The sequence below is a fragment of the Bison bison genome, unplaced genomic scaffold (assembly GCF_000754665.1).
Source record: "Bison bison bison isolate TAMUID 2011002044 unplaced genomic scaffold, Bison_UMD1.0 scf7180017864035, whole genome shotgun sequence".
In the NCBI taxonomy this organism is placed as follows: Eukaryota; Metazoa; Chordata; class Mammalia; order Artiodactyla; family Bovidae; genus Bison; species Bison bison.
Window position 1 is genome coordinate 6,519,406 of NW_011494607.1, and position 11,372 is coordinate 6,530,777.

The window sequence follows — 11,372 nt, forward strand, 5'->3', positions numbered from 1 at the left end:
TGAAAAGAAAAACAGACCTGGATTCAACAACTGTCTTAGGCTTGGTTTCCTCTATAGCAAACTGTGGTTTTTCTGTTTCACCACATGGATTTTGAGAAAATTATAATGCATGATATACATGAAATATCTGCTACAAAGTACATAATATGGTATCTTAATTTTTCAATACTATCATTACTACTGTGAGAATTATTATTAGCACAATGCTTGGCACTGAGTCTTTCTTGAATAAATCTTAATTCTCATCCATTTGACTCAGGGTACAAGAATCACTCTTGTGTGTGTGTGTGTGTGTGTGTGTGTGCATGTTGCTATTTTTTTTATTGTAGTCTAGTTGCTTTACAAAATTGTATTAGTGTCTTCTGTACAACAAAGTGAAACAGGTATATGTTTACATATATCCCCTCTTTTTGGATTTCCTTACATTTAGTTCACCACAGAGCACGAGTAGATTTCTCTATGCTATACAGTTGACTGTCACTAGTTACCTATTTTACACATAGTATCAGTAGTGTATATATGTCAATCCCAATCTCCCAATTCATCCCACCCCCACTTCCCCCACCCCCAGTATCCATACATTTGTTCGCTTACAGAGTGAAGTAAGTCAGATATGTGTATATATGTGGAATCTAGAAAAATGTTACAGATGATCTTAGTTGCAAAGCAGAAATAGAGACACAGACATAAAGAATCACTCTTTTGCTATTTAGGACATGGCAGTCAATAAGTTCAAAGGTGAGCTAAGGCATTTCTAACCCTTCCCACATCTCCTCTGCTTAACCTGGGCCCACTCAGTGCAAGTTAAACTCACACTGTATAGAAATATCAGTTCCCCCAAGGGTCCTTGAAGACTCTGTGTTCCCCTCTCCACTCACCCTCCTCCTTGCATGAAGATTAATATAATTAAATTTGTATAACTCTTCAAAATTTAAAAAGTTCATTCACCTACAGTACTGCATTTAATTCCTAGAATGTCTCTGTTCTTTTTATCTCTGTTTCACAAATGAGAAAATTAAGGCTCAAAGAAATTAATAACCCAATAATAATAACAGATTACATTTGTTTCAGTCACTGTGATGAGTATTTTCTAGCCATTACTCAGCAAATCCTCAAAGCAATTCTAGTGCTATGACAGGCGCAATTCTGGAATGGCTGGCAAGCCCCTCTGCCCAGCCCTTCTCCCCCATCTCTTATATGGATTTTTTTCACATTCATTTATTTGGCTGCACCAGCTCTTAGTTGCAGCCTGCAAACTCTTAGTTGTGGCATGTGGGATCTAATCAGGGATCAAACTTGGGCGCCTTGCGTGAGGAGCGTGGAGTCTTAGCCATTGGACCAACAGGAAAGCCCCCCAGGTACATACTTCGTACAATCCTTGCTACTGTGAATCTGGTAGCTTTGTCCTGGAAGGAATTAAAAGCAGCCCTAGCCCTTTGTTCTGGTCCCCTGCCAGACCTAAAACCTAAAAACTGAAGGATTAACAGCTGCCACAGCATATCTAGAAGCTGCCCCACTGGGCTGGTGCCTGTGCCTTTTCTATCATTAAAACTTTTCTGATATTAACACTGATGAAAAAGACTCACCAAATGTCCATGATACCCACTGGTGTCCTTTGTGGGAAATGTATCCTTTGGGTTTATCTCAGTAAAACATAACTTGTTTTTGGTTCACAGGCCAGCAGGCTCATATTCACCAAGCCTCTCTGGGATTACATCATGCATATGCCTAGATGACCGAAAATGTCAGGACCCAGGAGGCTGAATTTAAGGCCCTGGCTTTTGGCAGAGCACCTATTGTTTTCAGACCACCAGGCTTCCGACATTCTCCCCATAATGTCAAGCTCATGTCTGCTATTCCTTGTAGAAGTTAGTGTCATACAGCAGAGGAAATGACAGGTTCAACCTGTGGTGACACTTTTCCAGGGTGGGCTAAACGTGGACAGCGGAAGCGAAAACAGCAATTCAGGACCAAGTAATACATCACACACTCCAAACACCACTAAGAAGGAGGAGATTAAAAAGTCACCTAGTAGCCAATGCCCATATATTGAATTCTGCAGGCCAGAATGCTGGAGCGGGTAGCCTTTCCCTTCTCCAGGGCATCTTCCCAACCCAGGGATCAAACCCAGGTTTCCCGCATTGCAGGTGGATTCTTTACCGCTGAGCCACAAGGGAAGCCCATGAATACTGGAGTGGGTAGCCTCTCCAGCAGATCTTCCTGAGCCAGGAATTGAACCTGGGTCTCCTGCGTTGCAGGAGGATTCTTTATCGGCTGAGCTACCAGGGAAGCCCTATCCATATGTAATTGAGTCTTATACCAAAAATCATCTACTATAGCTTATGCGCTTTCTCAGAGAAGAGACTCCTGCTCTTTTCTATATTCACTTGCTCTTTTATGCAAAACTCTAGCAAGTGGAATACAATATATTATTTCTGTGGAAGATGGGAAGGGAGGAAGGAGGGACTTGAGCCAGAAAAGACCACCTGGCCATCTTCTTGTAGGGGAGTAGAGTGGCTTTGTGCGTCAATGAGCAAATATCAAGTTTCAGACTCAAATAAGGGAGAAAGACTGATGTAGATTCTAGAAGGGGTAAAGCCCTGGCAAAAGTCACTCCTGGTGCTGCCACTTCAGGCTAAAAAATGTAGGCCCACCCACCTAGAGATTAAAGAAAGTCATGAACAAAGAAACAACCCAACAGATGGATCATTGATGAAAGATCACTCAGCGTGGAGGATGTACTAAAGCATGATAGCCAGTGGGATGCTGGTAGACTGGTTCACAAAAGCCAAATAGACGAAAAGGCCCCTAAAACCAGAAACCAAAACAAATAAACAACAACAAACCACCCTCCCCCTCATCAAACTAACCCAAAACAATAAGCCTTAATTTTAGCATTTGATGACTTCTAGTGTAAATGCTACTACCACTATGGCTGATTTCAAGCTATTAATAGTTTAACAATCAGCTTGCAAAGTTCTGAATATTTAACAGACTCAGACTCTTCTCTGCTCAGTTTTTAAAAGCCAGCTCCTGCTCCCCACTGCAAGAAATGGTAATATGGTGGTCCATGCCTTATATTTAAAAACGAAAGTGAAAGTGAAAGTCACTCAGTTGTGTCCGACTCTTTGTGACCCCATGGATGATACCGTCCATGGAATTCTCCAGGCCAGAATACTGAAGCGGGTAGCCTTTCCCTTCTACAGGGGATCTTCCCAACCCAGGGATTGAACCCAGGTCTCCCGCACTGCGGGTGGATTTTTTACCAGCTGAGCCACCAGGGAACCCCAAGAATACTGGAGTGGGTAGCCTATTCCTTCTCCAGTGGATCTTCCTGATTCGTGAATCAAATTGGGATCTCCTGCATTGCAGGCAGATTCTTTACCAACTGAGCTATCAGGGAACTAAAAGATATATTCAAAAACTTACACATTTTTCCATCAAAATAAAAGTATTTCTAAAAATAAAAATATTTTTCAGAGAAGCCAGTTCTTTGAAATCTGAACACTGGCTGTCTATGCTGATTCAGTCCCCCAGGTTGTCAAGAGGAAAGACATATGGGGCACAAGTAATATTCAAAGATTTCAAAACTGAGTGAATACAGCAATCCACAGATTTAAGAAACCAGCAAATCCCAAGAACTTAAAAAATAAACAAAAACTACACACAGATAGATGCACCGCATTGAAATTACAGAACTTAAAAGCAGCCTAAGCAGCTAGAATTTTAAAAACTGACTTATCAACAGCAACCATAGAAGCCAAGAATCAGTGAAATAATTTCTTCAAATATGTGGATCCAAACTGACAAGTAACCTAGAATATCCAACCCAAGAATGAAAGGAAGGAAGGATGGAAGGAACAAAGGAAGGAGGGAAAGAATGGAGGAAGGGAGGGGGGAGCAGAGCGAAGGAAGAAAGAAAATACTTCTAAGAATTAGGGCAAAATAAGACATTTCAGACAAACAAAAACTGAGAAACTGGCACCAATGGCTGCTCGTTAAAGAAAACTCTAAAGTTTGTACTTTACTGAGAAAGAAAACTACCTCAGATGAAAGGCGTAAGACCCAAAAAGGAAAAAATTTCCCCTTGGGAAGATTTTTCAAGACCATCCCAAACATAGCTGCTGTCTGTTTTCCGCTTGCGCACACATGACAATTATACCCTCAAATCCAGTGGACATGGGGACCACCGTGTTTGAATCTTTTCTTTAGTGATGGAACCAGCCCCTGAGAGTCAGTATGATTTGTGTCTTACTATCTTGACCTGTGGCTGGAGTGGGGCAAGAAAGTAGATTCAGATGTTTTCCTCGGCCTTTCCCATGATAACTCTGAAGCTACTTGCCAAGAACTTAATTGGAGGGGGCAGGCAGGGGAGAAGAGGAAGGTTAATTAGAAAGAGCCCTGGACTGCAAGGCAATTCTGAGAAATTTCAGCCAGGTTGATGGTAAGGCCCTGAGCTAAGATTCTTCCTTAGAGCAGTTCTTTGTAGGACAGTTATGCTTCCTACCCTGTGCTCAGTCACCAGCTGGGGGCTGCGTAGAGGAGGCACAGCCTAGTGTGGTTGACCCAGAGGTGTGATCACAGGGCTTGTCCATCACCAGCCACACTTGCCCAGGTGAGTTCTCTCGAAGAACTTCTGAGCACAGCACTTCATGCCCTCCACAGAGAAGAAACGGTATATGTGTTCTAAGACAGGGGTCCCCAGTCTCCAGAATCACGTGCCTGATGATCTGAGGTGGAGCTGATGTGATAACAATAGAGATAAAGTGCACAGTGAATGTAACATGCTTGAATCATCCCAAAACCATCCTCCCCACCCCCATCCATAGAACAATTGTCTTCTAGGAAACTGGGCCCTGGCCAAAAAGGTTGGGGACCACTGATCTAAGAGATAAGTACCAGAATATTTGTAGCACAGTGTTTATAACAACCCCAAACTGGAAACAACTCAGATGTCCATCAACAGGAGGGCTGATGAATACACATGTCATGAGCATACAGTGGAACGCCATTCAGCCATGAGTGGACCACTGGGCATCCACAAGGATGCATTTCATTAGTAATGTTGGACTGAATAAAGGAGGTCAGAGGGGAAAGGGGATACATTGTTTCCATTTATATAAGTTCAAATATAAGTAAAATTAAATGATATATTCTAAATGACAGTCTCTTGAAATCAGTCACTCAGTGGTCTGGTCGGCAGCATCTGGATTGTTTCAAGCACAATTAGTCTTCAGTTTCAGGGTCGGTTTGTTCCCGTTCCTTTGAGGCCAGTTCTTGGAACTGCAGCAACTTTTGTCATGGCTACAGTCTGGGCATCACATAGTTAACTTTTTCCACCTGGTGAGGGTTTCAGTATCTACAGAACAGTTCACAGGATATGGCTCAGAATATTCTCTAGAGCCCTTGAGGAGGAACTAACTGTCCCTCACTTTGCTAAATGACCAAACTATCATTATTTTGTCCTATTTGGCTGCTTTTCCTTTACTTCTGCATTTTCTCATTTCTCTTAAGTTTATTCCTTGACAACAGTTTTTCTACAGACAAAAGGCAGAAGGACATGATGTGGGGGTGAGGGGAGATGAGAGTATCTGTCCTGGGAAGGCCCCATAGGGTCCTGCTCTGTTTCAGGAATAAGTACTACAAATCATCACAAATTATTTTTTTTAAACATGTGGCAGCACCAATATATTAAAATGGCATGAAATGACTAAAGGAACCAAAGCAAGAAGGAAAAACAAAAAGGATCAGGCTATCAGTCATGGTGACTGCAATGACCTGGTCATATCCCCACTTTGGAAACACCATTTCTCTAGTTCATTTCAAAGAAAACTAATCATTCTTTTTTTAACGTTTTGGCTATACATTGCCACTGGGTGGTGCTCCCAGTCCACGGTAGCATCTTGGAACCGCAGGGAGCAAATTAAAAAGCAGGCAGCCGCTGACTGGTTTTCAGACGTATGAACAAAACATTTAAAATATTTTCTCTCTTGTATTGATGCATAAAGAAGCACAAACACCAAAGGAAGGAAGTAGCTATCTTTAGAAAGAACAAAAGCATCTCTGCAACTGTGAAAAACAAAATAAAACCAGCCAACTAGGAAAGAGGCTGCTGAAACAAGTTTCCAGAGATCAATAATGTTCAATCTCCTTTGACTGAGGGCATGACGGGCAGCTTACAATAATGACAGAATCAAAGTCCTTGCACAGAGGGTTTGTTTTTTAATCAGCTTTTCTAGTTGCACAGAGGCCTCTTCTGCAGCTACATTTTGCACGTGTACACTGTGTGGACTTGTGCCTCTTAGGAGTCTACGTTAAACACGTCCCTACAAAGAAGGCCAAGGGTTGCCCTTGGGGCCCAGACATCTGTCTGGCTCCAGCAACTCTCCCCTTGGGAAAATCAAATATAAAATGCTGTTCAAACAACCAATTATTGCACTGCTTTAGATAAGGCGACTTGCACTTTCCCCCATTTGTCAAACCCTGAAAGAAAGGGTTGCAAACCAGAAGAGGAGAGAGTAGTGAGCTTTTCATTATCTACAGAGCCTGTGCTGAAAGGTCATGTGATGAAAAGAAGATGGGAATCAAGTGTGTCTTGACTGGCTCTAGTATTTTCTTTTTCTTTTTTTTTTTTTTAGCATTTTCTTTTGTAGCTATGCTAACATTTTTCTAATGTTCAGGTTCCTTTTATTGTACAGATTTATCTAATACATGCTTAACAAAATGTAGTTGGGTAATACTAAAATAGCTGATAGTCCCAGGCAATTAAAAAAAAAGTTGACACTTAATAAGCTTGTACATGCCAGGTGCTGAACAATTTACCTCCACACTCTCTTTAATACAACAACCCTATGAGGAAGGAATTATCATCTCCACTTTGCAAGTATGGAAATGAAGCTCATCAAGGTTATGTAACTTGCACAAGGATGGATGGCTAGGAAACGTGGTGCCTGACTCAGACGAATCTCTGCACCAAAGTGCATGTTGTTCCTTTTCTACGAGAACATTTAACTGAGATTTCAGGGTGTCCTAGTTAAAGAACTCAGTCTCAGGGAAGGTGTCCTGGTTAAGAGCTACCTTTCTGGCCCTGCCCCATTAGTCCCTGGGTTCCACAGAGCAGTACTGAAATCTGAGGATGAAAGAAGACCACGTCCCAGCTTCCCAAAGGGATATTCCACCCCTAAGCATGTCATAAGCTCAGCATGTCAGCATGCCCTTTGCAGCCCTTGGAAAGGCTCATCAGACAGTTGGAATTCTGCTGACCTCCATTTCCATCCCACGGCAGTGACTGGAGAGTACTCCAAATCTTACAACTTGTAAGACGTGGGGCATGTTACTTACCCTCATTTCTGTTCTTAAATCTTCAAAACACAAATAATAACAATACCTACCTCAAAGGTTTTTGTGAGAATTAAATGAGCTCACTTGGTATATAATGCGTTTCCCAGGGGACACTAGTGGTAAAGAATCCACCTGCCAATGCAGGAGCTGTAAGAGATGTGGGTTCGATCCCTGGTTCAGAAAGATCCTCTGGAAGAGAAAATGGCACCCTTCTTCAATATTCCTGCCAGGAAAATCTCATGGACAGAGGAACCTGATGAGTTACAGTCCATAGGGTCACCAAGAGTAGAACACAACTGAGGGTCTGAGCACATGTATGTATAAATGTTTCTAACAGTGCCTGGCACAGGGTATGAGCTAATAGATGCTGATCGTGACCATTATCATTAATTCAGCAGCTCAAGATTTGCACCCCTTTTTAAACCACAACCTCTTTCACTGCCACCACACATACTACTAGTCTACCATGAAAGCACACATACTACTGGTCTACCAGGAAAGCATTTTCACTTCCAGGTCCCTCTCTCTTCAAAGAACCTAGCAGTTGGCTGGCAGACTAGTGTCACTATAATGTCACTAGGTTTATGACACTCTCCATAATTAAAAAAGAGTTTTTAACCATAACTCTACATTTTCTAGAAACTAAAGATCTGTATTCTTAGTCCACAGCCCAATACTTTCAAGTCTGCTCCCAACCTCTCTTTGCAAGCTTATCTCCCCAGTTCTTCTCTCTTTATTCCAGCCTCATTACCACGCTATGCTTTTGTACACACTACTCCACACATATGCCAATATGCCCACTCCCATCTGTCAAAAGTTAACATGTGTTTAGCCATAGGTTAAATCTTACTCTTCCCTCAGCCTGAAGCAACTTTTTTCCTAGTAAGAATTCCTATACCTCTCTTTTTTGCCCACTCATTTATTTCTCTACACTTATTCACGTTTTGTTGTTATCCTCTTCTTTTTCTCAGATAGATTATAAGAAAATTGAAGGCAGTGATTGTTGAAATTGATTACACATCTCCTTCAATTTGTGAAGGGTCTATGTCCAGATAAACCAGCATAAGTTGAAAATATCACAAGTCGAAAGTGTGTTTGATACACCTAACCTCACGAACATCATAGCTTAGTTTCACCTACCTTAAATGTGCTCAGAACGTTTACACAAGCCTACAGTTGGGCAAATCATCTAACACAAAGCCTATTTTACCACAGGGTGTTGAATATATCATGTAATCTATTGAAAACTGTACTGAAAGTGAAAAACAGGATGGCCATAAGGGCGCAGGATGGTTGCGAGTGTATCGGTTGCTTACCCTGGTGAGCGCCTGGCTGGCTGGGAGCTGGGGCACCCTGCCTCTGCGCAGCATCCCAGCAGAGGATCACACCTCATTGCACCAGTCCAGGAAAAGACCAAAATTCAAAAGGTGAAGTATGTTTTCTACTGAATGTGTATTTTCTTTTAAGTGAACTAGAGAACCTGGAGCTTCCAGAGGAATATGGACCAGGTTATTGCAATTACCATGACTGCTATCCTCACGTCTGTATATTAATTTCTGTAGCTAAATGTCCTAAACTAGGATATGAGAGGCTCTGAAGCATTCTTTCAGGAGAGCAAAGCTGGAGAGAACTCTTCTTTCAGCCTAACAGGAATCTTAATTTGTGGTCCTGAGAACCTGAAAATTTAAGTGGAAAGATCTAAGAAGGTGGGTGTGAGATGCTGAGTCTTTCTAGATTTCCTGAAGTAGTGAAGTACAGCTAGAAGTCCTAAAGAAAAATAGCAGCCTCACTGGCACCAAGTTCCGAGCAGATCAATTGTTCCTGAAGGCTGCAGTCAATGAAGGGGCTTCCCAGGTGGCGCTAATGGTAATGAACCCGCCTTCCAGTGCAGGAGACATAAAGAGACATGGGTTCAATCCCTGGGTTGGGAAGATCCCCTGGAGGAGGGCATGGCAACCCACTCCAGTATTTTTGCCTGGAGAATCCCATGGTCAGAGGAGCCTGGCAGGCTACAGTCCATGGGATCACAAAGAGTCAGGCACAACTGAACTGAAGCAACTTAGCAGGCACTAGTCAATGAAACACTCCGCAACCTCTTAGGGTATGAGAAAGTGTGCCATCACCAAGAAATATTAGGACTGACCAAGAAAGAATATACTTTATATGTGTGTGTGTATTTTTAAGTGGTTTTAACAGTTTTGAATAAGGAGTTATTCTCTAATTACCAGAGTCCCCTAGTCAAAAAGTTTATAAAATAAAATGTGTGCTTGCTTAAATTTGCATGGCTTCACAGAGGTTTGATTTTGATCTTCCAAGCACTGATCACTCTGAAGAAAACACAGCAGGGAGCCCATGTCTTGGGGTGTTTTTTGACACCTCATAATACCTGCATTGGTCATCCTGGGTGGGTAATACTGCATAAGCTCAATAGAATAAAGGTTAACTTTTTCTTCATGCTATATATCCATGGATATATATGGGGAGCCCTGCTGCTCCTGGTCACTAAGGGACACAAGCTCATAGAGGTTGCATCACCTGGAACACCGCCCTGGGACAGTCCCTGTGGAAGACAAAGAGAATTCACCCCAGCCCAGAAGTGACAGGTCACTCTTTAACGCACAGCTCATTGACCAGAAGTGGTCACATGGCTCCATCTATCTTTAAGAGGATAAGTTTACCCCAGATGTCTTAGACACACTGTCCTGCATTTCTGCTCTAGTGGATATCAGTGTCCATGTCTTCTGGAAAAGGTATAGGAGACTCAATAATCTGCTTAAATAAGTCACATATGGGGAGAATTGACAGTCCAAATGGAGGACCTCAGTGTGTTGAATTCCTGGATCAGAGATTAAAATCCTTCCAAGCCACATCAACATCTGTCTCTTTGAGTTAAAATAATCTGGTAGGCCTTCTTTGATATGTTGATTAATGAAACAGTGAAATGAAGTGAAAGTCGCTCAGTTGTGTCTGACTCTTTGCGACCCCAGTGGAATTCTCCAGGCCAGAATACTGGAGTGGGTAGCCTTTCCCTTCTCCAGGGGATCTTTGCAACCCAGGGATCAAACCCAGGTCTCCCGCACTGCAGGCAGATTCTTTACCAGCTGAGCCATAATGGAACAACTACAGAATGTAACTAAGTGGAACATTATCTCTTTACATTCTGAGTGGAGAATAGTCAGACAATAAACACTGGAGTTCGCTTGCTTGAAAGCAAAGGTAAAGACAACATTTTCCTTTGTGCTGTAACTTCATGAAATTGTTATTTGCAGTGGTAGTGATTTGTATTATTACCTGTGTCCTAAGAGGAAGAACATGCATAAACAAGAACCCCATAACCAGCTTTCTTCACATCAAAAAATGTGAAGTGACATGACAAATGAATCTACTAAGAAATGCCTCTCATTTGAGTGAAGCCAAAACTCCAGAGACCAAAAGCAATAATCATTGCTACTTTCTCCTGCTGATGCTTAGCTCAAGATGTTTATTCAAGAGAGTTGAGGGGAAAGAAATACAAAATACAGGATTTTCAAGCAGTGCTTTGATAAGACTAACATCCTTAGGGAAAGGAATATCAAAAGCAAAAAAAAAAAAAAAATAGATGACACTAGTCCCCATTCTTACTTGAGATCTTATTCTTATTTGAGGACTTTTATCATCATCTAGAAAAGGATTTCTCAGTCAAGGGTGCATGTTAGAAATATCTGTGGAGTTTTAAAGTTGTGCCTACACTTGGACTCAAGCATCAGGGATTCTGATTCAATGAGTTTGAGGGCACAAGCATCTGCAATTTTTAAAGTCCTAGATAAGAATATATATATATTGAAGTGAATCCACCACAGGCATACATGTGTTCCCCATCCTGAACCCTCCTCCCTCCTCCCTCCCCATACCATCCTTCTGGGTCACTTCCATATACGGCACAACCAATACAATATTATAAAGTTTAAAAATAAAATAAAATTTAAAAAAAAGAATATATATATGTGTGTGTTTGTGTGTGTGTGTAATATTTTTATTAAATATATATGAAT